The following is a 23,660-nucleotide window of genomic DNA, read 5'->3' on the forward strand; positions in this document are numbered from 1 at the left end:
GAGGCAGAGACCGGAGAGGCGCCCCCGGGGCTCCTGGGGGCAGACCGGGGCTGATGTCAGCCTCCTGCCCAGCCCCCGCCGGCTGCACCCCTGCCCACGCCATTGGAGCGTGACACCTACCCCCCTCGTCTGACTCTCTTTCTTTCCGTGTCCAGCAGCAGGAGGAGAAGCTGGGTTCCCCTCCGCCCCAAGCCCTTTGGATGAGCCTGTCACCAGACAGGAGACATATGGGCCTTTCCGTTCGGGTTAGGGATTGACAACGGGGCTAACACCACCTCTAGGGTATTTTGGAAATCCCAAATGAAGGCACCAGGAGGATGAAATCCAGGGATGTCCTTCGATGGGCAGGACAGGACTGTCTAAGAATGAGTTGTCTTGTTCAACATGGCTTTCAAGTTTATTCAAAAAGCTGGAAAATCTGTTTATAATTTCCGAGCCTAGAACATAATTCCATTTTACCCATAGACATAGAATCTATATATCTTTGCTTTTAACATGTAATAAAAACCAGGCTTTTATTCTGATGTCCTTTCTGTCTTTGGTTTTTCTGTGTTTGTCAGAGTGGCTTCTGATCATATTTTTCATTATTTTTGTTGTGAATAACTGCCCAGCCATGAAGCACATATCGTTGTATTCTAAGTTATTCTTTTTATCTCCTTTAATAAAGTAAGGCATTATATTTATTTTTTGGAATTATGTATATGGCTTATATGATCTTTAAATTTTTCTTCCCGTCGAAAGCCATGGGACCAGCAGGAAACCATCACCCGGGTCTTCTACAAACGTCACACTTCTAAAGCCTGAGTCTAGAAACATAAAGAAAAGTGTGTGTTTGTTCAAAAGAATATATTTCTCGATCTAATAAAGCGACAGAAGGGGTGCCAAGAAAATTTTTGTGCAGGCATACTTAGATGTCACCATTAACATTTTTGCTCCAGCCTGAACCGTTTGGGGCTCTTCTGCTCTTGTTCGTGTGATTAAGTTACAGCAGCAGGACCAAGGTGACGCTGACACTGAGCTCTCAGGGTGGTGGGGTGCCCGCCCCCCGGAAAGGGGTTCATACAGCAGGAGAGCAGCTTGCCCGAGCCCCTTGCTGGACCAGGGGCTAACCTTCTACTTGCTGGGTGGCAGGGAGGTCTTCAGGGTCATGAGCAAGAGGTCACAGGTGGTGGGGGTGGGAAGGTCATTTGGGAACTGGGGGCTGTGGGTATTTGTCATCTGGCATCTGAGTCCATTCAGGTGACTGTAACAAAAATACCACAGGCAGGGCTCAAACGACAGACATTTATTTCTCACCGTTCGGGAGGTTGGAAGGCCAACGTCAAGATGCCGGCAGATTGGGTGGTTGGCGAGGGCCCGCTATCCAGTGTGTGGACAGGTGTCTTCTCATTGCATCCTCTTGTGGTGGAGAGACAGCACTGTGGTCTCTCACCCCCTAATAAGGGCACTGACCCCACTCCTGAGGGCTCCACCCTCACGTCCTAGCCACCATGGGCCTCAGTGTTGGGGACCACCGAGGGCAGCGTGGGCTCTGCTCTGCTTGGCTCCATCCTCAGCCAAACTCTGACCCCTCCAACCCAGATCCAGCATGGGTCAAAGTCTGTTATCCACAGAAGGTACGAGAACGTCATGCTAGTCACTCATGATGCTCTTCTTTTTATAACAAGGTGATTTTTTAGCCCAAATGGCTCAGGATAGCAAATGGTAGACATTTTTTTTTTTTAAGATTTTATTCATTTATTTGACAGAGAGATAGACAGAAGAGCACAAGCAGAGGGAGTGGCAGAGGGAGAGGGAGAAGCAGGCTCTGCACTGAGCAGGGAACCCGATGCGGGACTCGATCCCAGGACCCTGAGATCATGACCTGAGCCGAAGGCAGACGCTTAACCATCTGAGCCACCCAGGCGCCCCAAATGGTAGACATTTTTAAAAACAATATTTCTTTAGATAAATAGCCAAAGATATTTATTTCTTGAGTTCAGTTTGGTGCCTTGCTCGCTACCTTTGGAGTTACCCCCCAGATTCTGAATTCCTGCCCGTGTTCTGCATTGTGCTTCTTGCACCAGCAGATGCTGTGATGAGAACCGGGATGGGAGATGCTCCAGGGGGAGCGAGTCAGACTACCCTGCAGGTGTGAGGAGAAGACACACAGCCGCTGGGCATCTTTTCCCACTTGTCGGTGCCTTGGCTGGCTGCCGATGTCTGTGATGGGTCCAAGCTGAACGCCCCAGTGGACAACCTTAGCATGGCTTGCCTCCTGTATCCCTCCTCCCCACCATCCCAAACTTCTAGATTTTTTTCTCATTGTGGTAAAATATACCTAATGTAAAATTTTAAATGTACAATACAGTAGAATTAAACGCATTCACGTTGTTGTGCAGAACATTTTCATCTTCTCAGACTGAAACTCTGTCCCCTTAAACACTAGCTCCCGTTTCCCCTTGCCCCAACTCCTGGTGACCATTGTTCTACGTTCTGTAGCATGAGTTCCCTGTTCTAGGTGCCTCGTGTACATGGAATCACACGGCGTTTGTCCTTTTGTGTCTGGCTTACTCCATTTAGCATATTGTCCTCAAGGTTTGTCCATGTCGAAGCAGGTGTCAGGTGTTTCTTTGGGTGTGACCTTCCCCATGTTTTCACCCTTCCTTACCCTCGCAGTAACCACAGCCCTCCAGACACTGAAGGCTGAGTTCACAGACAGAGCTCAGCCTTGATATCAAACAAAACTTACAACAAAGCTAATCAAACATGTAATTAATTATGTGCACCATGGTTATTGTGCTACTTGGTAATTAGACATGAATGATAAGCAGCTCATAAGTGACTATAATGAGTTTTACTTTGATATGGGCCACCCAAGTATGTCCGGAGTGAGTAGAGAATGCCTCTCTCTGTGTGTGTGTGTGTGTGTGTGTGTGTTGATGCAAGAAGAGAGGATGGGAAAGGGTCATTTGGAGAGGTGAGGTGGGGAGTCAAGGAATGAATGGACAGGAGAATTGTGACCCTGTCCTGGCCCCAAATTGGGAGGGACAGGAAGTGTTCCTTATGAGGATTCAGCCACAGCTTTAATTTCTTTCTCCAACCTTCCACCGGCCCTCTCCTTGGTTGTACACCCCCTGAGAACAGGAAAGCAATTTCCTGTTCTCTTTCTTTCTTTTTTCTTCTTGTTTCCGCCCCTGACTGGTGAGAGGGAGGCGGGGGCTGTAAATGCTGACGGTATAGGACGAATGGCAGGATAAAAGAGAGCCTCGCAGCTTAAAGATTGCTCTGTGCAGTTGCCTAAAACTCTAGACACTGATTTAGCCAACGCCTCTGCCAGGGAGCCTCAGAGTAAATTACAGGACATCCCAAAACTGTATTCCCAACTGGAGGGCTGAGGAGTTATTGCTTGGGGTCCAAACATTGTCTCACTTTGAATAATTACCTTGCCTATATTTACCCAAATTAAAAAGCATGCACAAGGCTGCTTGGAGACCAGTAAACTATCAATTTAAAGTACTTATTAAATCCACAGCCCTTTAACGGTATGTATTCTTTAATCAACAGAAGAACATAATTACTATCCTGAGGCGTTCTTGCAATTCCAAGGGGGTCTGCATTTTGAACCTCTTATTTTCTTCCTGTTGAGGCCATTTGCTCTGGTCAAACCCAGCTACCCCCTGCTCCCTGAACACCCTATTCATTGCCCCTTCCAGCCCTTTGCTCTCATTTTATCTTTGATCTTCTTTTATTTTTTATTTTCTCTTTTGTTAGTTTGACTTTCCAGGCATTTCCAGGAGGTACATCCCTAACTATAGTGCAGGTGTTTACCATCTCCCATGAAGCTCTCTGTAGCTTCTCAGCCGGAAACACTGCTCCTTCCCTGTACTCACAGAGCATGTGGTTTCTCATATTTGAGTACTTAATACACTTTGTCCTAGGGTTTAGTGATTTGTGTGTGACCTTCTCACCCACAGGTAGTAACTGCCTCCTTAGCTAATTCGGTTCATTTTTAGAGCCTCTGCAGACCTTGCATGCAAAATTATCTCAATGAATTAAAAAAAATTTTTTTACTTTAATTTAATTAACCCATACCGTATTATTAGTTTCAGAGGTACAGTGTAGTGATTCATCAGTTGCAGACAATGAATGCTTTTGATGTTGGATGGAAATGTCAGCAAATAAGACTAAAGAGGTAGCCAATTGATGTGAACTGTTATTGGATAAAACTTTGAAACCTATTGATTAAACCAATTTATTAATGGAGAGTCCTGCTCTAAGCCTCTAAACCTTTCTTACCACCCTTATTCTAATGAAGGACTAAGCATTTTTTTATTTTTTATTTATTTTATTTTATTTTTAAAAGATTTTATTTATTTGGCAGAGAGAGAGAGCACAAGTAGGCAGAGTGGCAGGCAGAGGGAGAGGGAGAAGTAGGCTCTCCACTGAGCAGGGAGCTTGACGGGGGCTCGATCCCAGGACCCCAGGATCATGACCTGAGCCAAAGGCAGCCGCTTAACCGACTGAGCCACCCAGGCGCCCCATTAATGATTTTATTTATTTACCTGAGTTGGGGGGAGGGTCAGAGGGAGAAGCAGACTCCCTGCTGAGCAGGGAGCCTGATGCGGGACTCGATCCTGGGACTCCAGGATCATGACCTGAGCCAAAGGCAGTCGCTTAACCAACTGAGCCACCCAGGCACCCCAGGACTAAGCATTTTTGCTTAGTGTTCTACCCCCAAGGATTCTGCTCTGTATTGGTAATAGTTGGTGCAGAAGGGTTCATCAGAGTGACTTTAAGTCGAGATGGCAGATTGAGCTGACACAGGAAATGTCCTCTTCCGTTTCCTGTGTGCGTGCACACACACACACACACACGTGCGTGTGCGCGGTAGAGAAATCACATAGTAGTGGTGGACTTTTATTTAAAAAAATTTTTTTTATTGTTATGTTAATCCCCATACATTACATCATTAGTTTTAGATGAAGTGTTCCATGATTCATTGTTTGTGCATAACACCCAGTGCTCCATGCAGAACGTGCCCTCCTCAATACCCATCACCAGGCTAACCCATCCTCTCACCCCCCTCCCCTCTAGAACCCTCAGTTTGTTTGTCAGAGTCCATCATCTCTCATGGTTCGTCTCCCCTTCCGATTTCCCCCTCTTCATTCTTCCCCTCCCGCTACATTCTTCTTCTTCTTTTTTTCTTTCTTAACATATATTGGATTATTTGTTTCAGAGGTACAGATCTGAGATTCAACAGTCTTGCACAATTCACAGCACTTACCAGAGCACATACCCTCCCCAGTGTCTATCACCCAGTCACCCCATCCCTCCCCCCACCCCCCACCCCCCACTCCAGCAACCCTCAGTTTGTTTCCTGAGATCAAGAATTCCTCATATCAGTGAGGTCATATGATACATGTCTTTCTCTGTTTGACTTATTTCGCTCAGCATAATACCCTCCAGTTCCATCCACGTTGTTGCAAATGGCAAGATCTCATTCCTTTTGATGGCTGCATAATATTCCATTGTATATATACCACATCTTCTTTATCCATTCATCTGTCGATGGACATCTTGGCTCTTTCCACAGTTTGGCTATTGTGGACATTGCTGCTATAAACATCGGGGTGCACGTACCCTTTCGGATCCCTACTTTTGTATCTTTGGGGTAAATACCCAGTAGTGCAATTGCTGGATCATATGGTAGCTCTATTTTCAACTTTTTGAGGAACCTCCATACTGTTTTCCAGAGTGGCTGCACCAGCTTGCATTCCCATCAACAGTGTAAGAGGGTTTCCCTTTCTCCGCATCCCCGCCAACATCTGTCATTTCCTGACTTGTTAATTTTAGCCATTCTGACTGGTGTGAGGTGGTATCTCATTGAGGTTTTGATTTGGATTTCCCTGATGCCGAGCGATATTGAGCACTTTTTCATGTGTCTGTTGGCCATTTGGATGTCTTCTTTGGAAAAATGTCTGTTCATGTCTTCTGCCCATTTCTTGATTGGATTCTTTGTTCTTTGGGTGTTGAGTTTGATGAGTTCTTTATAGATTTTGGGTACTAGCCCTTTAGCCAATATGTCATTTGCAAATATCCTCTCCCATTCTGTCAGTTGTCTTTTGGTTTTGTGGACTGTTTCCTTTGCTTTGCAAAAGCTTTTTATCTTGATGAAGTCCCAATAGTTCATTTTTGCCCTTGCTTCCCTTGCCTTTGGCGATGTTTCTAGGAAGAAGTTGCTGCGGCTGAGGTCGTAGAGGTTGTTGCCTGTGTTCTCCTTTAAGATTTTGATGGACTCCTGTCTCACATTGAGGTCTTTCAACCATTTGGAGTCTATTTTTGTGTGTGGTGTAAGGAAATGGTCCAGTTTCATTCTTCTGCATGTGGCTATCCAATTTTCCCAACACCATTTGTTGAAGAGACTGTCTTTTTTCCATTGGACATTCTTTCCTGCTTTGTCGAAGATTAGTTGACCATAGAGTTGAGGGTCCATTTCTGGGCTCTCTATTCTGTTCCATTGATCTATGTGTCTGTTTTTGTGTCAGCACCATACTATCTTGATGATGACAGCTTTGTAATAGAGCTGGAAGTCTGGAATTGTGATGCCACCAGCTTTGCTTTTCTTTTTCAACATTCCTCTGGCTATGCAGGGTCTTTTTTGGTTCCATACAAATTTTAGGATTATTTGTTCCATTTCTTTGAAAAAAGTGGATGGTATTTTGATGGGGATTGCATTGAATGTGTAGATTGCTCTAGGTAGCATTGACATCTTCACAATATTTGTTCTTCCAATCCATGAGCATGGAACATTTTTCCATTTCTTTGTGTCTTCCTCAATTTCTTTCATGAGTATTTTATAGTTTTCTGAGTACAGATCCTTTGCCTCTTTGGTTAGATTTATTCCTAGGTATCTTATGGTTTTGGGTGCAATTGTAAATGGGATTGACTCCTTAATTTCTCCTTCTTCTGTCTTGTTGTTGGTGTATAGGAATGCCACTGACTTCTGTGCATTGATTTTATATCCTGCCACTTTACTGAATTCCTGTATGAGTTCTAGCAGTTTTGGGGTGGAGTCTTTGGGGTTTTCCACATAAAGTATCATATCATCTGCAAAGAGTGAGAGTTTGACTTCTTCTTTGCCAATTTGGATGCCTTTGATTTCTTTTTGTTGTCTGATTGCGGTGGCTAGGACTTCCAATACTATGTTGAATAGCAGTGGTGATAGTGGACATCCCTGCTGCGTTCCTGACCTTAGGGGGAAAGCTCTCAGTTTTTCCCCATTGAGAATGATATTAATGTAGGTTTTTCATAGATGGCTTTTATGATATTGAGGTACATACCCTCTATGCCTATACTCTGAAGAGTTTTGATCAAGAAAGGATGCTGTACTTTGTCAAATGCTTTTTCTGCATCTATTGAGAGGATCATATGATTCTTGTTCTTTCTTTTGTTAATGTATTGTATCACGTTGATTGATCTGCGAATGTTGAACCAACCTTGCAGCCCAGGGATAAATCCCACTTGGTCGTGGTGAATAATCCTTTTAATGTACTGTTGGATCCTATTGGCTAGTATTTTGGTGAGAATTTTTGCATCCATGTTCATCAGGGATATTGGTCTGTAATTCTCCTTTTTGATGGGGTCTTTGTCTGGTTTTGGGATCAAGGTAATGCTGGCCTCCTAAAACGAGTTTGGAAGTTTTCCTTCCATTTCTATTTTTTGGAACAGTTTCAGAAGAATAGGTATTATTCTTCTTTAAATGTTTGGTAGAATTCCCCTGGGAAACCATCTGGCCCTGGACTTTTGTTTTTTGGGAGATTTTTGATGACTGCTTCAATTTCCTTAGTGGTTATAGGTCTGTTCAGGTTTTCTATTTCTTCCTGGTTCAGTTTTGGTAGTTGATACATCTCTAGGAATGCATCTATGTCTTCCAGGTTATCTAATTTGCTGGCATAGAGTTGCTCATAATATGTTTTTATAATTGTTTGTATTTCTTTGGTGTTGGTTGTGATCTCTCCTCTTTCATTCATGATTTTGTTGATTTGGGTCATTTCTCTTTTCTTTTTGATAAGTCTGACCAGGGGTTTATCAATATTGTTAATTCTTTCAAAGAACCAGCTCCTTGTTTCGTTGATCTGTTCTACTGTTCTTTTAGTTTCTATTTCATTGATTTCTGCTCTGATCTTTATGATTTCTCTTCTCCTGCTGGGTTTAGGCTTTATTTGCTGTTTCTTCTCCAACTCCTTTAGGTGTAGGGTTAGGTTGTGTACTTGAGACCTTTCTTGTTTCTTGAGAAAGGCTTGTATTGCTATATACTTTCCTCTTAGGACTGCCTTTGCTGCATCCCAAAGATTTTAAATAGTTGTGTTTTCATTTTCATTGGTTTCCATGAATTTTTTTAATTCTTCTTTAATTTCCTGGCTGACCCATTCATTCTTCAGTAGGATGCTCTTTAGCCTCCATGTATTTGAGTTCTTTCCGACTTTCTTCTTGTGATTGAGTTCTAGTTTCAAAGCATTGTGGTCTGAAAATAGGCAGGGCATGATCCCAATCTTTTGGTACCAGTTGAGACCTGATTTATGACCTAGGATGTGATCTATTCTGGAGAATGTTCCATGGGCACTAGAGAAGAATGTGTATTCCGTTGCTTTGGGATGGAATGTTCTGAATATGTCTGTGAAGTCCATTTGGTCCAGTGTGTCATTTAAAGTCTTTATTTCCTTGTTGATCTTTTGCTTAGACGATCTGTCCATTTCAGTGAGGGGGGTGTTAAAGTCCCCCACTATTATTGTATTGTCGATGTGTTTCTTTGCTTTTGTTATTAATTGCCTTATATAATTGGCTGCTCCCATGTTAGGGGCATAGATATTTAAATTGTTAGATCTTCTTGTTGGATAGACCCTTTAAGTAGGATATAGTGTCCTTCCTCATCTCTTATTACAGTCTTTGGTTTAAAATCTAATTTGTCTGATATAAGGATTGCCACCCCAGCTTTCTTTTGGTGTCCATTAGCATGGTAAATGGTTTTGCACCCCCTCACTTTAAATCTGGGGGTGTCTTTGTGTCTAAAATGAGTCTCTTGCAGACAGCATATCGATGGGTCTTGTTTTTTTATCCAATCTGATACCCTGTGTCTTTTGATTGGGGCATTTAGCCCATTTACATTCAGGGTAACTATTGAAAGATAGGAATTTAGTGCCATTGTATTGCCTGTAAGGTGACTGTTACCATATATTGTCTGTGTTCCTTTCTGGTCTATGTTGCTTTTAGGCTCTCTCTTTGCTTAGAGGACCCCTTTCAAGATTTCTTGTAGGGCTGGTTTCGTGTTTGCAAATTCCTTTAGTTTTTGTTTGTTCTGGAAGCTTTTTATCTCTCCTTCAATTTTCAATGACAGCCTAGCTGGATATAGTATTCTTGGCTGCATATTTTTCTCATTTAGTGCTCTGAATATATCCTGCCAGTCCTTTCTGGCCTGCCAGGTCTCTGTGGATAGGTCTGTTGCCAATGTAATGTGTCTACCATTGTAGGTTACATATCTCTTCTCCCGAGCTGCTTTCAGGATTTTCTCTTTGTCTCTGAGACTCGTAAGTTTTACTATTAGATGTCGGGGAGTTGACCTATTTTTATTGATTTTGAGAGGGGTTCTCTGTGCTTCCTGGATTTTCATGCCTGTTTCCTTCCCCAAATTAGGGAAGTTCTCTGCTATAATTTGCTCCATTATACCTTCTGCCCCTCTCTCTCTTTCTTCTTCTTGTGGGATCCCAATTATTCTAATGTTGTTTCGTCTTATGGTATCGCTTATCTCTCGAATTCTGCCCTCGTGATCCAGTAGTTGTTTATCTCTGTTTTTCTCAGCTTCTTTATTTTCCATCATTTGGTCTTCTATATCACTGATTCTCTCTTCTGCTCCATTTATCCTAGCAGTTAGTGCCCCCATATTTGATTGTACCTCATTAATAGCCTTTTTGATTTCTACTTGGTTAGATTTTAGTTCTTTTACTTCTCCAGAAAGGGTTTCTCTAATAACTTCCATGCTTTTTTCAAGCCCAGCTAGTATCTTTAAAGTGATGATTCTAAACTCTAGATCTGACATTGTACTAATGTCCGTATTGGGCAGTCAGTACTACCTCTTGTTCTTTTTGTTGAGATGATTTTTTTCTGTCTTGTCATTTTGTGCAGAGGAGAATAGATTAATGAGAGAACAAAATGCTAGCAGAGTAACCACGTCCCCAGAAAATATACTCTAAACAAATCAGAAGAGACCTGAAGCAGTGGGAAAAGAAAGGGAAAGAGAGAAAAAAGAAAAAGAAAAAAAAAAGAAAGAAAAAGAAAAAGATAAAGATAAAGATAAAAACAAACAAAAACAGAACAAAACAAAACAAAAAGAGAATGTGATCAAATATGATCAGGGTGGTATATAGATCAGTGCTACACACTAGATTTTGGGTGTATTTTGGTCTGTTAAAAGAAAGTGCCTCCCAAAATTTTAAAGAAAGAAAAACTTATATATGTACAAAAATAAGGGTTGATATGATGAAGGGATGGAATATGACTGTAAAGATGGAAATTATAAAAAATTTTATAAAAGGAATTGATAAGTTGTTTGAAAAAAGAAAGAAGAGGATTTAAAAAAAACGGAGAGAATGTGATCAGGTAGGGGAGTAGAAAAAAACCATACACTAGAGATTTAGAGTATATTTTGATCTGTTAGAAGAAACTATCTCAAAATTTTAAAGAGAGAACAACTTATATATATATTCTAAAAATACAGGTAACTACTATGAAGGGATAGAATATGACTCTAAAAATGAAAAATAAAAATGTTTTTTTAAAAAAGGGATTGATAAGATGTTTGTTGAAAAAGGGAAAAAGAAAAATTAAAAAAAAAAAGACAGTTAAAAAAAATAATTAACTTTGAAAGACTAAAGAATCATGGTAAAAAAGCCATGGATTCTAAGTGCAGTATTCCCCTAGCGCTGGAGTTCTGCTGTTCTCATTGATCGGTAAACTTGGTCTTGGCCGGCTGTGCTCGCTGATCTTCGGGGGAGGGGCCTGTTGCCGTGGTTTCCAAATGTCTCTGCCGGAGGCGGAATCGCCCCGCCCTTGCCCCCTCCCGGCTAAGTCATCTGCTCGGGTTTGCTCTCCGGGGCTTTTGTTCCCTGCGAGCTTCCCGTACAGCTGTGGAGGCGGAGAGTGAAAATGGCGGCCTCCCAATCTCCGCCCCGAGGAGCCGAGAACTCGGGGCCCGCTCCTCAGTGCGCCCCCAGAGAAAAGCCGTCAGTCGCTCCCGTCTCCCCGCTCTCCGGCCGCACTCCGTGCTAACCCGGCCTGTGACCGAGCGTTTCTATCCCTGGCCCCCGACCCCGGGTGGAGTCTCCCAACCCAGCAGATCCCCGCAGTGCGCTCCCGCGCGGCCCCTCCCGGGGGAGGAAGGTGAGTCTCCCCGGATCTGCCGCTTGTCGGGTCCCTGCTGGAGGAGCAGGGGCCCGACTGGGCCGCGGATCACGGTCAATGGCCACCCCGAGCTGAGAGCCCGCGCCTGGGCTCCGCCTCTGCAGCCGGCTTCCCTGCTCCGATCCCTGGGAGCTCTGCCGCCCTCAGGCACCCCCGGTCTTTCTGTGACCCCGAGGGTCCTGAGACCCCACTGTCCTGGAGGGTTCCACCCCCCGCTTAGCCACCAGAGTGACGTCCCTCGGTGGAGCAGACTTTTAAAAGTTCCGATTTTGTGCTCCGTGGCTCTGTCACTCGCCAGAAGCGGCCGACGGAGGCCCCTCCCCCGCCGTCTATCCTCCCGAATATCGCCGCGGATTCACTTCTCCGCACGTCCTACCTTCCAGAAAGTGGTCGCTTTTCTGATGAGAGAGTTGTTGCTCTTCTTTTCTTCGATATCCTGTTGAGCTTGTAGGTGTTCAGAATGGCTTGATCCCTATCCAGCTGAATTCCTGAGAGGAGACGAAATCCAGGTCTCCTACTCCTCCGCCATCTTGCTCCGCCCCAGTGGTGGAGTTTTATATATAGCACTGGGTTTGGCAGCAAGAAGGAGAAATCTTCAGGTTCCACACAGAAGGAGGAAACTCAGAATCAGAACGTTGCCAGTCTGCTGGGGATGGATCACAACACCTGCACAGACAGGGAGCTGGGGGCCCCGTGCAGGTGTGCATGGGACTAGGAGCTGGGACAGAGCTAGCTGCATGAAGCCCCAGGTCACGTAGAGCTGCCCTCTATGTGAAATCGCAAAAACTTTGTCTACTTGGGGAAGCTGCATGGAAACCTGCCATTTGGTGGAGTCGGGTGGAAAAGAAGCTCTCTTCTTCACTGTGTCCTGGGATGGGGCTCTGGATTCACATTACCTACATGGATCCTATGCTGGTCCTGGATGGGTAAGCCTCTTGGTAGAGGCAAACATATTCTCCTCCATGTGGGTGTTTCCATATATTGGGGTGCTTATGGCACCCAGGGAGAACAGTCAACATTGAATATGAGTTTAAATAAATAGCTAAAAACAAATAAGGAAATAAACTATTTTTAACAAGAAAGAATCAGTGGGAATATAAGAAGATCTGTACTCCAGGAACCAGAAGACACCGAATCTTCATAATACATACTTAAAATGATAAAAGAAAGAATGAAACCTTAAAAGAAGATCATGATATTATAAAACACAATAGGCTTACCTTAAAAATAACCAAAAAGGAATCCTAGAAACAAAGAATCTTAATGGGTAAAAATGCTTATGGAGAGGAGACAGTTACACTAAGCAATGAATACTAGCTGTAGAGGATAGGCATACAGTACAAGATGGATGGGAGGAAATCATCCCTAATGTCACACACAGAGATAAAAAGCTACAAAGATTTAGAGAAGAGGAGGATACAATGAAATCTTTGGCTAACAATAGTTCCACAAGATATGAATAAAAAGAAGAGGGAGAAGAAAGACTTGAAAAGATAATTGCTGAGTATTTTCTAGAATGGAAGAAATACCTGAGTTATAAACTGATGAAGCACGGTGAGTCCAGAACTAGATAAATAAAAACAATCCATGCCTAACTACATCATAGTAACATCATAGATCATCAAAGAGAAGAGAAATAATTGAAAAGACTTTTTTAAAGGAAAAACAATTAGATTGTAAGCAGAATTCTTATTAGCAACACAAGATGGTAGAAAAAAATAGAATACTTTTAAAGTGCCGAATGATAACATCTTTCAATTAGAATTTTATGCTCAGCTAGCCTATCATTTAAGAACGAGGCAAATAAAAATCAAGACATTTTCAGATATGTCAACAACAGTTTGTCTTTCATGAATTCTTGCTGAAAAACCACTGGAGGGCGTACATCAACAGAGCAATGATCCAGATGGAAAGAGTGGGGTGCATAAAAACAGTTAGTAGGAAACAACGTGAAACATGTAAAAATACAATTAAGCATTTTTAAAAAGAATAATTTGGGAATAAAAAGGTAGTATTAAAGTAATGAACAAAATCCATGGTAGGTAACAAGCAGGAGATTGAAATGAATGGGTTCTAAGGCATTTGTATTTTGGGGAAAGCTACATTTATTGCTTCTTGTTAGACTGTGTTCAGTATGTACATAAGGGAACCATGGACAGAATGGAATAGAATGTATACTTTCTAAACGTGAACAAAAGTAGAGGAACAAAAGAAAGTCGGTCAACTCAGGGCAGGAAAAGAGGAATAAAATAAGCATGGCACCAAATATTCAAACCTCACAATAAAAATAAAAAGATTTAATTCACCTATTAAAAGCATGCACATGGTGAATTATCAGGCAGCAATAAAAAGGTGTGATCTAGGTCGGCATGTATCAAATTGTGAGGTGATACATACAGTTGCCAAAACTTATGTAAGTTCAAAAAGCACCCAAAGAAATATAGATAGTAAAAATATGAGAAATGGACTAGAAAGATACACACAAATTCATCACGGTAACTACCCCTGGGGAGGGAGTGAGAATAATAGGATGAAGAAGGGGGAGAAGATGAATTTATGCAGTATTCTGTTTTTACACAAAATAGTCTCATGTGAAAATGAAAAAATTAATTAGCTTAATTAAGCCTTGCTGTTTTGCTAGTTGTCTTCCAAGGGTATATTATGTTTTTATTCAGTTAAATTACATTATCTCCAAAGGCCAATTAATTAGGTGAGTTTACTGATGAAAACTCAGGGATCATGGCCACCCAGAGAGAGTTGTTGTTTTGGCAGGACCTTCCAGTGGCTTGGTGGGGAAGTGGATGGGCTCCCATGGAAGGAGCCTTGGGACAACTCGACGCAGAGCAGGTAATCCTATCCCACAGCCCAGGGGAAAGAGGAGAAAGCATCATGGCCAACAATGGCGGCCTCTGGAGGACACAGGTGGAGATCACAGCTCGGCATCGTCCCTCGGTCTCCCTGTCTGCCACCTTGCTGCCTATGAATAGCAAGTGCACCGCACACATCTGCCCCTGTCCCAACACACGGGACGTGTGTGGGCTCACTCAGGGCTCACAGCCACCTGCCAGGATGGGACTCTGATTATGCCCGTTTTGCATGTGAGAAAACAAATGTAAGGAGGGTTATGCGCTCAGGGTCACGAGGTGAGAAGGGGCCGAGGGGGGATTCGAGTGCATTCTATGAATCACCGTGAGCAAGGCAGTTCCTGGTGGAGCGAAGGGGAGATTCAAAAGGCGCCACGGAAGTAAGAAGGGAGGAGCACAGAGGAGGGGGACTGGCTGGGAACTGGAGACTTGCTATTTCAGGGATGAAAATGCCCGTTTCCTTTTGTTCATTTTGTTCTGTCTTTGAGCCTATGATAACTCTCTCCCCGTCCCAGACTGGAGCCCTTGTCTGCCTTTGTTACTGCTCTTCTCAGACATGTTCTTCTCTTTCCGTGAAAGCGACTAGAATGACCCAGATGAAGGACGCTGAGCGGGCCCCCCCGCCCCCCATGGGAGTTGCTGGTGGCCCCTTCTACCCGGGGGAGGGCGAGCGAGCAGGCTCTGTGGAGCCGCACCTGCAAGGGGCCGTGGGCTGCGTCCTGGGACAGCGCCTGACCTGAGCCCCCTCGCCCTACCCTGTGGGAGGGAAAACACTCTCTGTCAGAAGGGCAGGGGCAGATCAGCTGAGATCTACCTCGGCGGGGGGGGCTGCGTGAGGGTTCAGTGAGGAGACCTACACAGAGCACAGCGCCCAGTGCACAGTGGGCCCTCAGGTCCTGTCACTCCCCCTTGCCATTTTGTCACAGTCCCGTCTTCCTCTGTTTCTCCTCCTGGGCTGTCCCATTCAGCCTACTCAGCCGCGCATCTGCGATCCTTCCTGCGTCCTGGCTTCCCTTCCAGCTCCCTGTACTGACAGTCTCCTTCCCTCCAGCCCGCCAGCCGGCTGGCCACCCCACTAACCCTCCTCCGAACACCCCTCCTGACCCTCCTCTGCACACCCCCCCAACCCTCCTCTGCACACCCCCCTGACCCTCCTCTGCACACCCTTCCCGACCCTCCCCTGCCTAAGCCTGCCCCCCTGCCCCTCCTCTGCACATTCCTGCTCTCCTGACCCTTCTCTGGCTATGCCCGCCCTCCCTCCCCGCTCAGCCTACGCCAGCCCACCTGACCCTCCCCTGCAGATGTCCCTTGGCGAGTCCCCTGCTCCCCTCCCACCATGGAGCCCAGAGCCCTCTGAGCTTCCCAGGCTCCAGCCGCCTCCTGCCTGCCCACTGACTGGGCTCACTTCCTTGCATTTGCTCCTGCCATTTCCCGTGTAGATGCGGCCCTTCTCGGACTTGTAAGCTTCTTTCAGATAAATATTAACCTCCTCCCAGAAGCTTTCTGTGACTAGAAGCATCAATAGCTTAGTTGGCAGGGAGATGTCTGCCTTCAGTGGGGTTGGCAGCACCCTGGGAGGAGAGAATCAGGGGGACGGAGCGGGGAGCAGGCCGAGGAGCTGGCACCAGGGGTCTGTTCCCAGCAACCACACGGGAGGGGTGGGACTGTTGCCTTTGAAGTTGGGGACCTGGCAGAGCTGGATCTGGGCTCTTAAGGCAGGCGGCTCAGGATGGGGACAGACAGACACCCCTTCGCGGGCCTGTCAGAAGGCCAGGGGCAGATCAGCTGAGAGCTGGCCGTGGATGCCAAGGCTCTGAGGCCAAACTGCCTTCCGTGGGTCCTGAGCGTTCCTGGGGCCCCTGGGGATGGCACCCCTCTTTCTGTCACTGCTGTGACAAGTTGCTCGGATGTAGCTGTGTAAAAATACACATTTATCATCTCACACTTCCTGCCGATCAGAAGTTCAGCAGTCTCACTCCTTGCAGTCCCGTGTGACGGGGTCAGAACCCATTTCCAAGCTCCTTCCCGTTACCGGCTGAATTCCGTTCCTGGGGTTGCAGGACTGAGGTCCTGTGTCCTTGCTGGCCTCCAGCGAGGGTCCACCCTCAGCTCCCAGACTTCTCTGTGCTCCTCGCAGGGGGGCACTATGTCTCAGTGTCAGCCACAGTGCGGCGCGTCCTTCTTGAGCGTGGAACCTCTCCGACTCCTGCCTGCCACGTCCCCCAACTCCAGCCAGGCAGAAGTCTCACATGCCTATAGGGGACCTACTCAGAGAATCCAGGATCATTTCCCTATTTGAAGATCCATAGCCTTAGCCGCAGCCTCATTAAGTAGCACATGCACAGGCTTGGGGGATTAGGGTGAGGACATCTTTGTGGGGGCCTTATTCTGGCTGTGCTCGGCATCATGTGGCTCTAGCTGTAATGATTATAGGGCCATGGGGCGGGAAGATCAAAGACCGTCATACCCACTTAATCCATACTGATTTCTCCTCCACCCCATATTGCCCCATCTCTGGGGTCTAGGATTGATTTCATATTCGTCAAGGTGACACTGTTCTCTCTTTGTCGACGGTGTGTATGTTTGATTCAGAGGCTGTGTCTAGAGGCTAGTGTGTGTAGTGTGCACGGAAGAGGAGTCATGTTGCAGGATATGATTTGAGGGACATGGCAAGACTTCCCTCTCTCATGACCGTGGTGCCTGAGACCCCATTGTTTAGAAATAATCCCCCTGGTTTACTAGTCATTATAGCTTCCGGAAGTCTCCATAAACATGCAAATTCTTCGTGGAAGGTTAAGGCGCATATCCAGGCCACTGACAAATCTTTGCTCGAGGTGGCAAGCTGAGAGGTCGATGCAGGGCTTTGAAGGAATAAAACCTAGGACAGGTTGGTTTTGAAGAGGTGAGAAGAGGGGAGGTTGAGGATGCCAAAGAGCTGTCTGGCAAAGCCTGGCCACAGTAAGGCGTCAGTGGGCAGCGTGGGTCATATGGGAATGTTGTGGACTGAAGGTGTCCCCCCAAAGTCATATGTTGGAGCCCTAAGCCTCAGTGTGATGGAATTTGGAGCTGGGGCCTTTGGGAGGTAAATAGGTTTAGATGAGGTCACGAGGGTTGGGGCCCCCAGGATGGGATTAGTGGCCTTATAAGAAGAGGAAGCAACCAGAGTCCTCTCTCCACCATGTGAGGACGCAGGGAGAAGGTGGCTGTCTGCCAACCAGGAAGAGGGTCTCCCCAGAATTGGCCGGCACCTTGTTCTTGGACCCCCAGCCTCCAGACTGAGAAAGAAATGTCTGTAGTCTAAGCCCTAGCCTGTGATAGTTGGAAGTAGCTGCCCATGCTGACTAAGGCAGCAGATACTTTCAAAGTGAACAACAATGTACAAAGGGGGATGGCGGGGTGGTCAGGCCACAGGCTCTGGTCAGACCTCCTGGGTTCGTATTACCACCTCGGCCTCCTACCGGCTCTCTGACTTTGGACAAATTCTTAAACCTTGTACTTTTGTTTTTTTCTTAAATCTCTGAAATGAAGATGCTAGGATCTTCCTCATAGGTGATTGTGGGTGTCCTGCATGTAAAATGCTTACGACAGTGTGTTCACGTGTAGGCTGTGCTCACTAAGGGTCACTACGATCATGATCATCCTTATCACTCTCTGTTAAATTCTTTCCTATTTACAGCCGTAAATGCATGGGAGCTTGGGTGCCTTGCCCGGGAAGTTGATATTACCACCCTCACTTTACAGAGGAGGAAACAGAGTTTACATTTGCCTTAGGCCCCACAGAAGGCCTTCCCACTGGCTTACGGCATGGCCTTCCTCCCTGTCTGTTTCCAAGTACCCTCCGGGCACTGTCTGGTGGTTAGTCTTAGGAGCCAACATGGCCCGGGCACCTGACTGATGGGAGTGATGTAATCAAATGCTATTAACCGTTGCTCTGGAGGTATTTTTAGATGTGGTTCACATCTGCAATCAGTTGACTTTAAGTAAAGGAGATTTTCCTTTATGTTATGAGGACTGTAATGTGGGTGGGGCTTATCTCTCTAAATACAAGGTGGAAGATGAACTCAGATTTTTTTTTTTTTTTAAGATTTTATTTATTTAACAGAGAGAGAGACACAGTGAGAGAGGGAACACAAGCAGGGGGAGTGGGAGAGAGATAAGCAGGCTTCCCGCCGAGCAGGGAGCCTGATGCGGGGCTCGATTCCAGGACCCTGGGATCATGACCTGAGTCGAAGGCAGCCGCTTAACGACTGAGCCACCCAGGCGCCCTGATGAACTCAGATTTTGAGTCAATTTTCTTCCCTTTGCATTCAGGCCAGGAATGACTGAAATCAGCCCAGACCAAGAAATTTAAAATAGGACTTATCTTTGGGAATATAGTGACCCTAGTCGCCAAACTCATTTTCCTACTTTGGGATCCAACTCCAGATTCTCTGCCAACTCTGTTGCCCCAGGGGAGGCTCATCAATTGAGTGTTTGTTGGCAAGTTCCATCGAGAACTGCTGTTGTCAACAGTGGGCCACTCAATAGTCTAAGGAACAATTTAATAGCTCGTAGTCCTCTCTTTACCCAGCCTATTTCTTTATTCTTAATCCTTGCATTATTTTAGAAATGTAGAAAAATGGGGTGAAAAAAGAGAAAGGAGATAAAAGTAACTGGAGGGTGTATGGTACACTTCCCAGGGACTCATTATTCTTTCATTGTACCCAATTTTTAGCAGTTCCTTTAAACATTAATTCCCCATCGGGCTTCTTGATGTTAAGGTGGATTCTTCGATTGAAGTTCATCTTCCACAATGTATTTAGATGTCATTTTTGAAGAGATGAAGGACACATAATTCCTAATAAAATTAGAAATGGTGCATTACAGTTGTACAGCTTTGTACCTCAGAAAGCACATTTGTCGATCTTATTTCAATACATGCTTTAAACCTTCTGGTACCTTAGGGAAGGCTTTCTATCATCAACCCTTAACATTTAGGAGCGACCTTTTTTTCCCCCAGAAGCCTTCTCTTTAGAACCAATGTGTATTGCCTCCCTTATAAGATGGAATACAATGGAATTTGAAATGTTTGAGGAATAACTTAAGACACGGTAGGCAGAGAACAACAGAGCTCTATGGGGAGGAGGAAGCTAGATCCCAAGCCTTGAGAGTCCTCCTGCCTATGACCACTCAGCAGCTCAACCTGTCCCAGCCACGGTCTGTTCTTTGGCGTGTCCTGGGTCACCAATAACCTGTGATAGTGGACACAGAAAGAGTTGAATTTTCAAGGGTCTGTTGCAGGGATAGCAAATAGGGAGCTTCTTGTCGGCATTTTCCCACTCCAGACTCGTTGGCAGATATCTCTGATAGTCTGTGGGAATCCCTCACTCTCATCTCCGGACTTGGCTTCCAGACCCTTCCTCACCACGGTGCTCCAGGCAGCCACCAAGCACTCAGAAGCCTTGTGAGACGTGATCTGCCTTTGCCACTTGGGTCTTATTATTCCACCACTCTAAAGTATTCAGAAGGATTCTATATGATTTACTCAGTCTCAGAGAACTGCAGAATATCAGAATGGGAAGGGGTCTTAGAGATTGAGGGCAACTTTTTACTGAATAGGTAGGATACTCTAGAACAGTGGTGTGCATCACCGGAGGAGATCTGTGGCGTCGACCAGAACCTAGATTCCCCTGCCCAGTGATGCACAAACATTGTTAATAAGCTTTCCAAAGAAGAGGGGGAGAATCCCTTTGTTCTCCCTGTTCTGAGTTAATGATAACATTACAAGATACCTGAGTCAGTAGGAACAGAATGCCCACCTGGTCCAGCTTCCCATCCATGGTAGGAGGAAGACCATCTAGATACTTACCAACCTGAATTCTTCCAGTGACAGAGCTCTTTGCCAAGAACCCTTTCCATCTGGGTTCAAGTTGAATTAAAATCTTTTACCCTAGAGCTCTCAGCCATTGGCCCTAGTCTTTCCCTCTAAATGAGCCCTACAAAGTGATGAATGTATTATCTTTCCGAAGGGGATAGAGATTTAGCTTAGTGAAGTGCATCTATCTCCAGTCTGCTCTTAAAAAGTCAGTCTAATGGGGACCACTTTGAGCACAATGTTGGGTGGAGGGGAGATGCTTTCAGGCAGATGGACATTCTCTGGGGAGCCTTCAAATAGCTCCATCTAGACACTTGCTTTCTCCTTCACACAAAAGGTCAGACCTGATGTTCCCAAGGAGCAGGATGGAGTCGGGTATCTGCAGGCAGGGGAGCCCCAGACCAGGCCATTGTCACACAGGCTCTTGGGAAGTTCTCTGGCCCTTGTCTGGATAGGTCACCTTACAAGTATTTTGTGAGGGTTAAAATGGCTTCCTCTAGGTATGTGAGCTTCTCCCTGTGTGCCATCTTGACTGATAGTAATTTTTTCCACAATGTAAGCCATTTTGACATGAAGAGTGTGCTTTTCTAAGGCACTTTTGTACTGATCGTTTGCCATCAGACTTTGACAAAGCTACATATTATCGGAAATACCAAAGGAGCGCTCCACTCTCCGCTATAACTCAGGAAGCATATTAGGCCCTGAAATTCTAATACCTCATTTTCATGACAAACGATGCAACAAGAGCCCGAAATGGTTGCCATGAATCTCTCTTCCTGACTGCAGTCGCCCTGGGAGAAGGAAAGTGCTGAGCACTTAACCTCTTTGTTCTGGCACAAGGCTACATGAGATGCCTGGGGAAGCTGACCACAAGTTAGGGCTGCCATTCGTGGGGCTCTGGGCCCTGAATAACTTTGAGTAGACATGATTCTAAAGCATAAGGACATAGCAAGAAACCAGGGTTATAATCACTACACTGACATTGCCCTGACCACCGAGGCCTTGGCCAAGGGGTGACTGACAGCCACAGGAGTGAAAACATCCCACTGAAGGGGGCACATTAATCACAGGACAAGTTAGCTCTCCAGGAGCTCTGCAAGAGTATCCGAGTATCCCAACACTGTGTAAGGCTTCATTCCACTCACTTGCTATGCAAATGGAGCCAAGATTCAATGTTTGTATCAACTTGGGAGTCCTGTTACACTCAGCCTTAGTTATGGCAGTTTTCATGATGGAACAGAATTAGAAGTAGAAAACAGGCTCACTTGACCTCATATAGGGGATTCTAGCCATTAACATATAAGGGGTTTATGTTAGTTGGGTTCCAGAGAACTGGAACCAGTAGGGTGTAAGTGTGCATGTGTTTGCATGTGTATGTGTGTGTGTGTAAAACAAGCAGTTGGCTTGGGTGACTACGGAGGCTGACAAGTCTCATGGTCTGTGGCCAGCAAGCTGGGGACCCAGGAGAGCCAAGGGAGCAGCTCCAGTTTGAGTCTGAAGGCCTGAGGGTGGTGGAGGTGATGGCACAGTTCAGGTTGAAGGCCAGCAAGCTGGAGACCCAGGAAGAACTGATGTTTGAGCTCCAGTCCAAAGGCAGGAGAGAGACCGATGTTCCTGCTCGAAGGCAGTCAGACGGAAGGAACGGTCTTATACTCACCCTTTTTGTCACATTCAGACTTTCCCTTGACTGGATAAGGCCCATCCACATTAGGAAGAGCAATCTGCTTTCCTTATTTGATTCTAATGCTAACCCAGTCCAGAAACACCCTCACGGAGACACCCCGAATCATGTCTGACCCATTGTCTGGGTACCCCGTGGCCCAGTCAAATTGATACATAAAATTAACCATCACAAGTCTACCCATTGCCACTTGGCATCCAAACATCTCCTGAAGCCATGCTTAATGTCCACGTGAGGACAATGGCAAGGTTGTAACTCTGCCGAACATGATGCCCGTCCTGAGTGTAAGTGACAGCGCACTGACTTGGACTCCAGAAGAGGGGGTGAAACCCCCTAGTGATGCTCACTCTTATTGATTTCCCGTAACAAACACTAGGATGTAACATTAGCAACACTTAAATACTATGAAATAAGGTCAATACATCTTATGTTACACGACAAGGGAGTAACAGAGGGAAGAAGACAAGGATATTCTATTAGTATATATGTATACACACACATGCACACACACACGTAGATAAGTGCCTAACAAACTCAGGTGCAAATGCTCATGGCAATTACAGTCCTCATTTCTGTAACTGGTCCCCTGGCCACAGCTGGATCCCCTTTTCCCTTAGCAAGCAACTGGTTGTGGTTCTCTGCCTGTGGGGTGATCCAGACTTCCATTCCTGAAGAGTCTGGGTGATTAGTGGTCCTGCCTGGGTTGGGTGTGTTGTTTTCCATTGGCTTTAATCACAGGGCATGGTAATCCTGAGACACGCTGGGGGTTCTCCTGTATTCCAGAACACTCTCCTCCCCTCCACTATGGGGGAGCAGCCCAGTCTCCCCTTGGTGGCAGGATCAGTTACCCCCGACAGCACAGGAACTCCCTTACTTGCCAGTTGATTCAGAGGCATGAGGACCACGAAGTGTCTCGTGGCAGCCTGAGCTTCTAGTTCATCCGAATCATTGTGGAAGCACTCCTCTCCTTGGAGCTAGAACCTCCAGGCCAGGAGAGCATAAGGTCACGGGAACAGGAAGCACACATTTTGCTAGTGGTCACTGTGGTGTAATAGTGAGTGGGACCACTCCCCTTTCTACCACTTGATTATTGGGTCTGTGAATCCTGGCCCTGGAGCAGCAGTGCCATATAACGGACAGTGACTCAGAGCACATACAGTCCTCTGGAGAACCTGTCCCCAGCCCCGCAAGACATTGCCACCAGCTGGCACTGTCACTGAGTCTTCAGAAGGACATTCTGCCCTTCAGTCAAGCCAGTTGCTTCAGGAGGGAGGGGAACACATATGGCCAGTGAATTCCAAGAGCCTGGGCCCATTATCGCTCTTCTTTTGCTGTGAAGTGCGTTTCTTGATCAGGAGCAATACTGTGTGGAACACCATCTTGGTAGATATGGCATTCCGGAAGTCCACAGATGGTAGTTTTGGCAGAAGTATTGCATTCAGGGAAGGAGAATCTGTATCTGTAGTAAGCGTCTGTTCTAGTAAGGACAAAATGCTGCCTCTTCCATGATAGAAGTGGCCCAGTGCAATCGGCCTGCCGTCAGACAGCCGATGATCACGCTGGGGGATGGTGCCATGTTGGGCACTCAGTGGTGCCCAACATGGTGAGGCCAGCTTGGTGAGTGGAGGTCCTTGTTGCTGAGCCCGCATATAACCTCCATCCCTGCCAAAATGGCCACTTTGTTCACAAGCCCATTGGATAGAGACGGGGGGTGGGGGGGCTGGGGAAAGAGGCTGAAGTTCCACGGCACAGATCATCTAACCACTTGGTTGTTAAAATCCTTCTCTGCCCCCTTCATCCACAATCCTGCCTCAGGCCTGATCTC

Source organism: Mirounga leonina, unplaced genomic scaffold (genome assembly GCF_011800145.1).
Source record: "Mirounga leonina isolate KUSES-001 unplaced genomic scaffold, KU_Mleo_1.0 Mir_321, whole genome shotgun sequence".
Lineage (NCBI taxonomy): Eukaryota > Metazoa > Chordata > Mammalia > Carnivora > Phocidae > Mirounga > Mirounga leonina.